We start from the raw sequence: 12,615 nt of genomic DNA on the forward strand, positions 1-12,615 counted from the left end.
TATTAACATGCTTTGAAATCCACTTGCTTCTCAGGACTGTAGGTTCATTTCAGGATGTCCTTTACCGAACGTATGACGTCTTCAGCATAGATGTTCAATAGATAATACTTGTGGATTTAAGTTCAATTGTATTTCGCTTTGTTCTGCAGGAAAGGTTTGATATTTGGAGTTTTAGCTGTGTGATGCTACTTCTTCTATCAGTGCCTTTCTATTATTCCTATCACAGAAAATATAACCACCTATTCGGTTATCTTTACAATTTCCCTTTAAACTTAACATTAAAATTCACTGACTGTAGTGCCAAAAAAGTTCTGTCCCTCAAAAAAAAGTATTTCTACTTTATTTATAACTTGATAAAATGCATAAATCAAAGAAAGAGAAGTAGGCAATGGGGTTTGACGAAGCCCAAAGACAATTTCTATTCAAACAAGCACCCAGATCACCTAAGCAAGGATACAGAAATGGTGCCATACACTTATATAACAAGACACAGATGATGATAATTGAGGACCAGTGGTTCAGGAGAATGTGTCTGACCATTCTGTGCCCATAGATACATCCAAGGTGCTGATTAGGCTTCACGAAAGACAGCCGTTCTCCTTGTATCGTGTTTTTTTTTTTTTAACCTTAATTATGCTCCTTCAACTTGCATTTTCACTGTATTTGACTAGACAATGACAATCTAAGCACATTTCCACAAAATGTGCAATTTCCATGGGAATTGAAAGTGCACTTGTAAATTTTAAGTTCAGCTTCTTGCTGATCATTTGATACTTTATTTCCCACACGGACTTAAAGTGCCCCACTTGCTTATGGAGCTGGCAATGAGAATACTGAGACAAAAATTCCCCTACTAATATACAAAAGTGTCCAGTTATAGGGAAAAATACCATTAAAACTTTTATACTATTTTAAAATTGAAATGACCTCTATGAAAGTGAGTTTTTCTTAAGTTTTATGATCTGTACCTTGAAGGACTGTGTGTAATTATTTAAGACTAAATTAAAACATTACAGGACTTTAAAAAAATATTTATTTTTGAGAAAGAGTGCTAGCAAGGGAGGGGCATAGAGAGGGAAGGAGGATCTAAAGTGGGTCCCCTGCTGATGACAGGGAGCCCAAGTGCTGGGAGCCGCGCTGGCTTCACTGGATGACAGTCACAGTGAGGAAATGGTAGCGTTTGCACAGCTCCTGCCATGAGAAATGAAAACTGGTATCTCCTTCTGCTACTACTGGCTCATGTTGGAAATGAAGCTGCTGGTATTGACCAGGCCTCACAATATTCCAGATCAGACTGATATTCCCCACAGATTGCTCATAGGAAAATCATATCCCTGCCTTTTCCAAAGAGACTTCAGATGAAAGCATTGTGGATGATAGTCAAAATGCTCTTCCTAAGGGCCTTGCAGATCCAAGACTTACATAATAAAGGGGGCTTGAGTCTAGCCCTGAGACAAAGAGCCTAATTTAGAGTTAAGGGCAGATATCCACCCCCACCCAATTGTTTCTGCTTGGAGCATTGCCCCCCGGCCCCCAAGACATTTGTTTTCAAGTAGTTGGATGACTTATTCTGACCTTGAATATGCCAATTGCTCCCTGTGAAGGAAACTATTGAGGAACTACTTTTGTGATTATGGGGGCAGAGGTGTCTCCTACTTGACCCCTGCTCACAGAGAAGTAACCTCACCCTTTTAGGCTAAAAACATTGTCTGATATGCTGCATCTAAATCACCTATCTCACTATTGATAAAGGTTATGCTGAAGTCTTCTACAAATCTATGTTCTGGGAAATTCTTACATATCAAAGAAGTTTGTTATCAGAAATCATTGTCTAAGGCAAATGCCCCTTCTGTGTCATCCCCCAAACACTTATAAAATAAAGTAGAGCCCCAGTCAGGGCGGAGAGGCCTGCCTGGTGACCAGAAAGACTCTTGGGCCTCTCTCATCCCTCCCTCACCGACACCGTCCATCCTTCAGGGACCCCTGACCCTGGCCGGACCCGGTCTCCGACACCCAAGTCCAACGTGGGGCTTGAACCTACAAATCATGAGATCATGACCTAAGCCAAAGTCAGATGCTCAACAGACTGAACTACCCAGGTAGCCCAACATGACAGGATTTTTAAAAGAACCTGGCTTAGTAATGATTTATTTATATGTTTGTTTATTTAAAAAATCATATTTCATGAGCATCTGGTGGCTCAGTCAGTTAAGTATCTGGCTTCAGCTTACATCATGATCTGGCAGTTCGGAAGTCTGAGCCAGTGTTGGGCTCTGTGCTGAGAGCTCAGAGCCTGGAGCCTGCTTTGGATTCTGTGTCTCCCTCTCTCTACCCCTCTGCCGCTCATGCTGTCTCTCAAAAGTAAAAATCATGTTTCAGACAACTTCTATACACTGAATCTCTAGAATGACTAAGAAAAACTGATATCTAAACCCTCCAAATTTTCTTGTAAATTATTTTGCCTATAGATGCAGCCATTCTCCTCTACCATAACATTACTGCCTTCTGCCCTCCATTCCTCTCCTTGTTAGAACGTATCTAGTTTAAGATAAGAAATATTTATTAACACAAGACATGTAACTTTACCCTAATAAAGTCAATTGGAGGTAGTAACTGTCATTGCCTAGAACTTGAAACCTGAAGTGCAGTTACTTTAGACAGCAAATATACTGAAACTTTCCACCTAAGAAAGGTTACGTCGTTAACGTGTCCAGAAGTCCTTGGTTGCATCTATGAGGCAATTCCCTAACATAGTTCTAAGAAGAGTATTCAGTTATTCATTAAGTATTTACTAAGCATTTATTCTACACCAGGTTCCATTCATGGAAGTGGAGAAGACAGACACGGAGTTCACGCTTAATTGAGTGCGGTGACTTGGAGGAGAGAGATGACAAACATCTTCCAGAAGATACATTGTATAAAGCAAAATAGGGGTGTCTGGGTGGCTCAGTCGGTTAAGCATCCGACTTTGGCTCAGATCATGATCTCACGGTTTGTGGGTTCAAGCTTGCATTGGGCTCTGTGCTGGCAGCTAGCTCAGAGCCTGGAGCCTGCTTCAGATTCTGTGTCTCCCTTTTTCTCTGACCCTCCCCTGCTCATGCTCTCTCTCTCTCGCTCTCTCTCAGAAATAATAATAATAATAATAATAAAGCAAAATAAAACAGATGCTGAGAATCTGAATATTTGAGAATATTTCTGTTTTCTATTGCTAAACAACAAACCAACCCACACTTACTGGGTTAAAACAACCATAATCATTTATTTTGCTGACTAATTAGAATTTGGTTCCAGGGCTTAGCTGGGGCAGCTCATACCTGTTCTAAATGATATCAGCTAAGGTGACTTTATGGACATGGGTGACAATTTGCTAACAACTGTTGACTGCTTTTCCCCATGTGGATCTCTTCATAGCATTGCTTTGGCTTCCTCACAATGTAGCATATGGGATCTATGAGCATATACTGCAAGAGACAGGAAGGGGAAGTTTTCAGTCTTTGATGGCCTGAGCCTGAAACCTAGAAAAGCATCATTTGTTTTGTGTTCCTTTGGTTATATAGTCACTAGTTTGCTCAGACCGAAGGGTGAGGGTTTAGACCCACTTCTTCATGGAGGGAATGGAAAGTAATTCAATCTTTAATCTGCTTCAGAGGCTAACTGGAGGGAAAGGTCAGAAAAGAACTATTTGAGGAGTTGACATTGAGGTTGAGACCTGATGGATTGAAAAGAGCCTGAGGACATTCATTCATCTGTGATTACGGTATACCTCTCATTCACAAGGTGCTTTTAAAGGCAACAGATACATAAGCATGAATATGGTGTTGTATTTGTCTTGGAATATTTACATAACAGAGTAACATAACATTATATTATAATAATTATAATAGCAGAGTAAAATTTGAAAAAGAACAATGGGAAGGAAATGTGGTAAGTGCTCCAAAGCATGAGTATTTAGGTGCTGTGGGATTACGCAGAAAGAAATTATTAAACATGCTTGGAGACTTCAGAGAGGTCTTAGGGCAGGCCAAGCCTGAGCTGAGTGTTGGAAAGCACATCTATCAGATGGATAGGGAAGGGAGGCAGTGAGGGATGTCAGAATTATAGGAAAGGAACAAAATGGCAGAAGATGAGGCGTGATACGGGAAAATGACAAATGCAAGGAGATTACAATGGTTTAGAAGCTTAACTGTGAAGAGTAGCTAAAGCTAAGGCTACAAATGGAAGATGTGGCCAGACCACGAAGACCTTCAACATGCGATGTACCTGCTGAAGAGAGGAATTTATCTTGCAGATTAATGACAAGCCACGTGAGGTTCTGGTTCCAGTTATGTCACCAGCATCCGTATAACAGAATTGTGTCTAAGTATGTTAAATGTCTCATGTTCCTTTTTAAACTACTGAGCGCTTAGCTGAGACCATGACTCCTGGAACCAAAATGATGGGAGTTGAAATTCTGGCACCTTGGCTAAGCTACTTAATCTCTCTGTGTCTTAATTTCCTTCTCTGTAAGAGAGGAATAATAGTCCATCTTCCCATTGATTGATTGTGAGAAGTTAAGGAAATCATTTTATGTGAAGCATTTAAATAGAATAGCACTTGGTATGTGGTAAATATTCAGGGCTTTTGTTTTTATTATACAGTCCTACTTCCCTTTTGTGAGACACTGCAATGCCCACCTCCTGAGCCTTCCTTTAGGATAAGGCAAAGATGGCTCTAGTACCCACACTGACAAAACGGTCACATCACGCTCCTAGAATTAAAATTTGCCATTGTAAAGAGTCAATTATAAATACAAATGAGGACATTTATTTAGCTCTGCCACATTTAACATAAACTAAGATATTGTTTTGCCCTTTACAGAATCTTCTGGGAGAATTATATTCTTCCAAGCACTAAGTCAATTTCAGCACAGCTGGTAAAACAGACCAAGTGTTAGTCAAAGCAAGCATTGGTTTTCTCTCACCCTGCCCTCTGCACACATCTCCCTGAACTCAGCACATCCCACCCTTCTCTTCCTTCCTCTTCTGCCCCCTCCCCAGACTTCATTTCTTCTCCCTTTCTTATATCCAGTAAAAGAAAATGTATTAACATCTTTAATTTTTTTAAAAATGCCCACTGGACCTGCAGTCAGTTTCTTCTAATTAACAGCAGCTATTTCAATATGAAGCTCAACGGCTCCCTCTCGGTTGCCAAGTGGCTCTTTGCATAAAAAGAAATCACTTATGAAAGAAAGTTGCCAACTCGAAGGGGGGAAAAAGGCATTAAAATATCCATTTCAAGCAAATACTGATCACTAGGCTGAATCAAGGGCTAGTTCACTGGTCACTGTTAACCACCAGAAGGGGCTATGAAAGAAACTATGGTGTTTCCTTTCTGACATCCAATTGTACGCTCTTGTGTTCAAGTGGGTGGCGCACGTGCCAGAGGCGATGGTGTGCTAAGCAGCTGGAGAAGAGCTTGTCTCTTGCGGCCAAGGGCTCTGTGTTGTTGCCTTCTGTGCGGGCACACTTGCATGCACATGCACAGTTTCTCCTCCTCAAGAGCCAGAGGTCTCCTGACCCTTGCGGCAGTGGGGTAGAATGGTTACCTGGTAGTCGCTGCTTTGCAGAGGGTACAGCCTAAAGGCCAGTAGGAGACAGACAGGGCTGGGAGGGGGGGAGGCATCAAAAGCCAGTGCCACTCCTATGGAGATTCGAAACACCAATTTCTGCCTCACTTGTTGAAATTAAAGCTCAATATGCTGTTGTTATTGTTATTTAACATTTATTGAATACCAACTGTGAAGGACTCTCTGAATGGAATTTTAAGAAGCTAAAATCTCTACCCAGTGGGCTGGCAACTGAAAGAAGACAAACAACACAAGAAGCAGTGGGAGGAGGGGACCCGTTCACACCTATAGAAGGTAGTAATAACTCATCCCTCTTTACTCCATGAGTCTTTAGATGTTTCAGACTATTCTTTTCCCACTATCTGTTACCTCTCTGGGGTGTGCCTGCACTCCAACGTCCTGCCTTGTACCTCAGCCAGAAGGAACAAGTGCTTCAGAGGCAAGTAGAACTATCTGGTGCTGCTGGGTCTTGAACTGCTGACATCGGCTTTCTAAGGAACAGCTTCTGTATTGATAAATGTCGGGACCCAAAGAACAAACTTAATTCCAGGCAAGACCAAATTGGACTTTCCCAGATAATGGTACAACATTCAACTTCACTGAAGAGTGTGTGGGTGGAGTCTAATCATAAGAATGAGGGTGTTTAATAGTCTTGAAAAGACTCAAAGACCATCTACTCATTGCTCATCATTAGCTACTTTGGAAATTTTCACTGCTGTCTTTATAAAGTTGCATCTCCCTTCTTGTTTGATTTGTTCACTTGAATTTGGGATACGTGTTCAAGCAGAAGTGGCACATTTGTTTAATATAAAGCAAATGGACTTTTCATATTTATTATTTACATCAATAAAAGGACCTCCTAAGCACTCTTTGCCAAAGGGCACAAGTACAAATTTTAAAACAATAGAGTCAACAGTATTACAAAAATTCTATTTTAAAAGCAATTCCCTCAAGATAGCCCCCTCCCAAGAATCATCAGTTTGGAAAGTTATGCCCTGGGTTTTGCAGGTCACTTGATTCAGCCTCTGCCAACCAAAATGGGAAGAGATTCCATAATCAAATGTAAGCTATAAAATAAGGATAGTTGTTTGAACATAAATATTTAATAGTTTCCAGAAATGTGGGAACTAGGTTATGCTTTCATACACAGCTTTCCACAGTGTTACATGTAAAACTAAGTGGCTTCCCAAGGGTGGTCAGTAGATTCCAGAAGGTGGTGATGATGGTGGGAACCTGCCAGTTGTGCTGAACTAGTTTAATCAGTGTTTACTACATCAAATTAGAGACCTCTTCTGATGCACGAGAAATTAGCAGAAAAACATTCTATCTGAAACAAAAAAGTAGCCAACAATCTGCAAAAAGGGAGCAGAATGTGGTAGACTCTATGCACAAAATTCCTACAGGAAAGTTAAATTAGCACAGCTTTCCCTTTATCATACCCCAGGCATGTAAGTCACACCTAGGAGTTAAAATCAATGGCCTTGTAGGTGACCTACCCTACCTCTGATATTTTAGTTCCGTACCCCTCTGTAGTCATTTACTTTGTTAGCCATACCGTGGCTTCCTTCTTCTCACTTGAAATAGAATTCCACAGAGTCATTTCTTCACCTGGAACTGCTTCATTCATGAAACTGTAATGCCCATTTCATTTAGTCCTTACTTCCTGTTGGAGTGTGCCTTAGTTTCATCAAGACTTGATTCCTTTGACTCTTGCTATTCTTCCAAATCACTTGTTTTGGAAGCTACTCACTCTCTGTGGATTTTTCTTCTACCACATTTAAACCTGCTTAAGCTTCTCTCATCCCAAGAAACAAACAAACAAGCAAATTTCTCTATCAGTCTTATGCCCGTCCCCCAAGTGCTGCCTCTATGTCTCTCCCCTTCCTGACCTGCTGTCCTGGAAGATTCATCTGTAAGCAAGGTCTCTACATTCTCCGCCTTGAACCCACTGCTATCTTCCACTGGAATAATCTGGCCAAAGTCACTGATACCTTTTTAGTGACCTTACATGCCTCTGCTGGTGCAGTTATCAGCCTCCTCACCACCCTGGAGGTGGTCAGCAGCACCTAGCAAAAGGAGACCTGACTAGACTCACTAGGGTCTCTGAGAGGCTCCTCCTTGGACGGATGGCCTTTCCTAAACAGCTCATTTTGCTCATCATCCCTCATTTTAGACCAGCGCTGCCCTGATACTGTGCTGGCAGTGCATAGGTCACAATCTTCATTTTAACCCCCTGAGCATATAAAACACATTCATCCTTTTCAAAACTCTGCCCTCCCTTAGCTTTCCATTGACATCTTTTAGTTTGGTTTTCTTCATTCTTCCCCTACTTGTATCTTATTATGGGGATGACTTGTAAACGTAGCATGTAAAGAAAAACTTGCATATGCTAAAAAGTTATTGTTGATAATAGTTGTTGATAATTGCTCAAATTATCAATGAAATGTAAATGTGTCAAAATGTTCACACCCTGTGAGGCAGGTAGGAATTGAAACCTACTCAGAGAACAACCATGTCTTTCAGCTCATGCTCAGTTAAGGCTGTCTGTTTAGTGCCATCACTTACATTATTTACCACTATTGTTTTTCCTCTTTGTTTTTAAGAATTTGTACAGAGTGGAATTTTTATATTTTTTGTAATATTTAAGACAATATCATACAGAGAAGTTGCAGACATAGTACAAAGAATTTTTTTCTTCTGAAGAGTAGTTGCCCACATGGCACTCATCATCCTCATACTTCAGTGTGTTTCCTACAAACCAGGTGTTCTCCTATATAACCATAATATGACTATCAACATCAGGAAATGGTGGTTGCATCATCGTTTAGTCTGAGGTTATCACATAAAAGGTTTCTTCATTTGGCCAATAATATATAACTCCTGCTTAGAAACCTGAATTAGAGCACGATACAGAAATCTATTGACTAGTCAGTAATAATCATCATCAGAATTCATCTTAGCTGGAACCACAAATAAGACTGGCAAGGGATGAAAACGGATTCCACATTAACTAGTGAAAAATAAATTGGCCTCAGTATAAAAAAATGTCACCATAATTCTAGGCATTGGCCTCCCATACATAGGCCAGTTTTTAGTACTTTGTAAGCACTATAGAAATTTTAACTGGGCTTTGGTATTTGGAGCCAATTTCTCAGACTTAACACAATTTGAGACTTAGATTCATCCTTCAGTCACTCATACCTGCTGTGCCTGTTTGGCTAATGACCTTGCATTTAAAAATTTTGTCTTTAAATCAAGTTTTTTAGGGGTGCCTGGGTGGCTCAGTTGGTTAAGCCGCCGACTTGGGCTCAGGTCATGATCTCACAGTTCATTAGTTTGAGCCCTGCATCGGGCTCTGTGCTGATAGCTCAGAGCCTGGAGCCTGCTTCAGATTCTGTGTCTCCTCTCTCTGTCCTTCCCCTGCTCACACTTTGTCTCTCTGTCTCAAAAATAAATAAACTTAAAAAAATAAAGCAAGTTTTTTAAATTAACAGTTCTCAACTGAGGGCAATTCCCCCATGCCCCAACCCCACCCCAAGGGTTCCTGGACATTTGGCAAAGTCTGAAGACATTTTTGGTCGTCATAATTGGGAACAGGACTGCTACTTGCTTCTAGTGGGTACACATCAGGGGTGCTGCTAGACATCCTTCATGCTCAGAAAATTCCTTTACAATGGAGTTATCCAGCCCAACAATGACCGCTGCTGAGGTCGAGAAACCTTCCTCTAAAACAAACTGGTTCAAATTCAACAATACATTAAAAAAATCATTCACCACAATCAGGTGGACTTTATTTCAGAGATGCAAGGGTGATTTAATATTCACAAATCAATCAAGGTGAAGCATCACATCAACAAGAGAAAGGATAAAAACCCTATGATCATTTCAATAGTTGCAGAAAAAGCATCTGACAAAGTACAGCATCCACTTCTGATAAAAGTCTTCAACTAAGTAGGTTTAGAAGGAACACACCTCAACATAATAAAGTTCACATATGAAAAACTCATAACTATCATATTCAACAGTGAAAACCTTAGAGCTTTTCCCCTAAGATCAGGAACAAGACAAGGGTGTCCAGTGTCACCACTTTTATTCAACATAGTGCTAGAAGTCCGGGCCACCAGAATCAGACAACAAAAAGAAAGAAATAAAAGGCATCCAAATGCTGCCTTTTGAAAAGGAGATGTCATGACACTATATATAGAAAACTCTAAAGATTCCACCAAAAAATTACTAGAACTGATCAATGAATTCAGTAAGGTTGCAGGGTAGGAAATCAATATACAGAAATCTGCATTTCTATACATCATTAATGAAGTAGCAGAAAGAGAAATTAAGAAAACAGTTCCATTTACAATTACACTCCCCAATTAATTAAAAAACCTAGGAATAAACTTAACCAAGGAAGTAAAAAACCTGTCCTCTGACAACTACAAAATGCTGAGAAAAGAAATTGAAGATGAGATCAGAGACTAGGGCCAAAAGTGGCCCTAACAGGATTTCCCTGAGTTTTGGGGATGTGAGTTCCCAGAGAATGGAGCCCAGTGTGATGGCTGACTGGGCAGGAAATGTCATGGACCCCACCCTAGGAGAGGGGCCTGGTGGATGCCTCTTTAGCTGGAGCTTGGAAAAGACTCACAGCCAGCAGTCAGAGAAGTGAGTTCAATGGCTGAGGTGAGGTACTCACCACAGGGGGCCTTATAACTCAACTCAGACTAGGCTCCCCTGCCCTAGAAGGAAGGAAGGAAGGAAGGAAGGGAGGGAGGGGAGAAGGTAGGAGGGGAAGAAGGAGGGAAAGAAGGAGGGAAAGAAGGAGGGAAAGAAGGAGGGCAAGAAGGAGGGCAAGAAGGAGGGAAGGAAGGAAGAAAGTGGGAGGAACAGAGAAAGAAATTGAATTGTAGATGACAGAAGCAGATGGGAAGATATTCCATGAGCATGGATTCAAAGAACAAATATTGTTAAAACTTCTACACTTCCCAAAGCAATCCACAGATTTAATGCAATCCCTATCAAAATATCAACAGTATTTTTCACAGATCTAGAACAAATAATCATAAAATTTGTATGGAACCATAGAAGACCAAGAAGAGCCAGACCAATCTTGAAAAAAGAAGGAAACTGGAGGGATCAGGATCCCAGATTTCAAGATTTACTACAAAGCTGTAGCAATCAAAACAGTATGATATTACCATAAAAAAAAAAAAAAAAAAAAAACAGNGAATAGAGAGCCCAGAAATAAACCCAAGAGTATATGATCAATTAACCTATGACAAAAGAAGCAAGAATATGCAATGGGAAAAATCAGTCTCTCCAACAAATGGTGTTGGACAGCCACGTGCAAAAAGTGAAACTGGACCACTTTCATACCCTATACACAAAAATAAATTAAAAATGGGTTAAAGACTTACATGTGAGACTAGAAACTATAAATATCCAAGAAGAGAGCACAGGCAGTAATTTCTCTGACATTGGCTGTAACAACATTTTTTTTAGAAAAGTATCCTGAGGCAAGGGAAACAAAAACAAAAATAAACCATTGGGACTACATCAAACAAAAAACTTCTGCACAGCAGACGAGACAACCTACTAAATGAGAGAAGATATTTGCAAATGGAATATCTTATAAAAGGTTAGCATTCAAAATATATAAATAACCTATAAAATTCAACCCTAAAACTCTCCCAAATAATCCAATTAAAAATTGGCAGAAATGAACAGATTTCTCCAAAGAAGACATACAAATAGCCAACAGACACATGAAAAGATGCTCCATAGGGCTCATTAACAGGGAAATAAAAATCAATATCACAATGAGATACCACCTTATACCTGTCAGAATGCCTAAAATCAGGGGCGCCTGGGTGGCTTAGTCGGTTAAGCGTCCGACTTTCGCTAAGGTCATGATCTCCCAGTTCGTGGGTTCGAGCCCTGCTTCGGGCTCTGTGCTGACTGCCAGCTCAGAGCGTGGAGCCTGTTTCGGTCTGTGACTCCCTCTCTCTCTGACCCTCCCCTGCTCACGCTGCCTCTCTCTCTCTCTCTCCTAGAAATAAATAAAACATTAAAAAAAAAAAAGAATGGCTAAAATCAACAACACAGGAAACAATAAATGTTGGCGAGGATGTGGAGAAAGGGGAACCCATATTCACTGTGGGAGGGAATACAAATTGGTGGAGCCACTGTGAAAAACAGTATGGAGCTTCCTCAAAAATTTAAAAAGTGAACTACCATATGATTTAGTAATTCCACTACTGAGTATTTATCCAAAGAAATGAAAACACTAATTTGAAAAGACACACACACCCCTATGTTTAATGCAGCATTATTTACAATAGCTAAGATATGAAAGCAGCTCAAGTGTCTGTTGATAGAGGAATAGGTAAAGAAAATGTGGAATATATATGCAAGGGAATATTCTCAGACATGAAAAAGAATGCAATCTTGCCATTTACAACAACATGGATGGATCTAGAGGCTATAATGCTAAGTGAAATAAGTCAGAGGAATACAAATACCATGTGATCTCACTTATATGTAGAATTCAAGAACCAAAACAACTGAACAAAGAAAAAAGTGACAAGCCTATAAGCAGACTCTAAACTATAGAGAACAAACTGATGGTTAGCCAGAGGAGAGGTGGGTGGGGGGCATGGGTAAAATAGGTGAAGGGGATTCAAAGTCCACTACCATGAGCAGCACTGAGTATAGAATTGTTGAATACCTGTATTGCACATCTGGAGCTAGTAATATAGTATACTGACTATGCTGGGATTAAAATTGAAAACAAAATAAAGCAAATTGGCTCAAGTTGAAGATCCTTCAACCTCAATTCAACATACTGATAACTTAAGTACCTCTATAGCCCACTTTCAAATGAATTTTACTACTTTTTAAATTATTATTTAAAAAAAATGTTTAGAGTTCAGGTTCCATATAACGTAAGGTGCCCACATCTGAGAACTCACAGGTGGGGCCCACGGAGGAAGCTGCCAATCTAGAGCCAATCTCAGTAA

At 40.2% G+C, this 12,615-nt stretch overlaps 1 long non-coding RNA gene across 1 annotated transcript in view; it reads left to right on the forward strand.

Moving 5' to 3' along the window:
- Window positions 1–2,936, forward strand: part of LOC144236617 (uncharacterized) — a 191,961-nt gene extending 189,025 nt beyond the window's left edge. Inside the window, exon 5 of the long non-coding RNA XR_013336630.1 lies at window positions 2,814–2,936. This is a non-coding gene — a long non-coding RNA (uncharacterized LOC144236617). The remainder of the gene's footprint in view (window positions 1–2,813) is intronic.
- The last annotated feature ends 9,679 nt before the right edge of the window (window positions 2,937–12,615 follow it).

Source organism: Crocuta crocuta, unplaced genomic scaffold, assembly GCF_008692635.1.
Source record: "Crocuta crocuta isolate KB4526 unplaced genomic scaffold, BGI_CrCroc_1.0 scaffold175, whole genome shotgun sequence".
Classification (NCBI taxonomy): domain Eukaryota; kingdom Metazoa; phylum Chordata; class Mammalia; order Carnivora; family Hyaenidae; genus Crocuta; species Crocuta crocuta.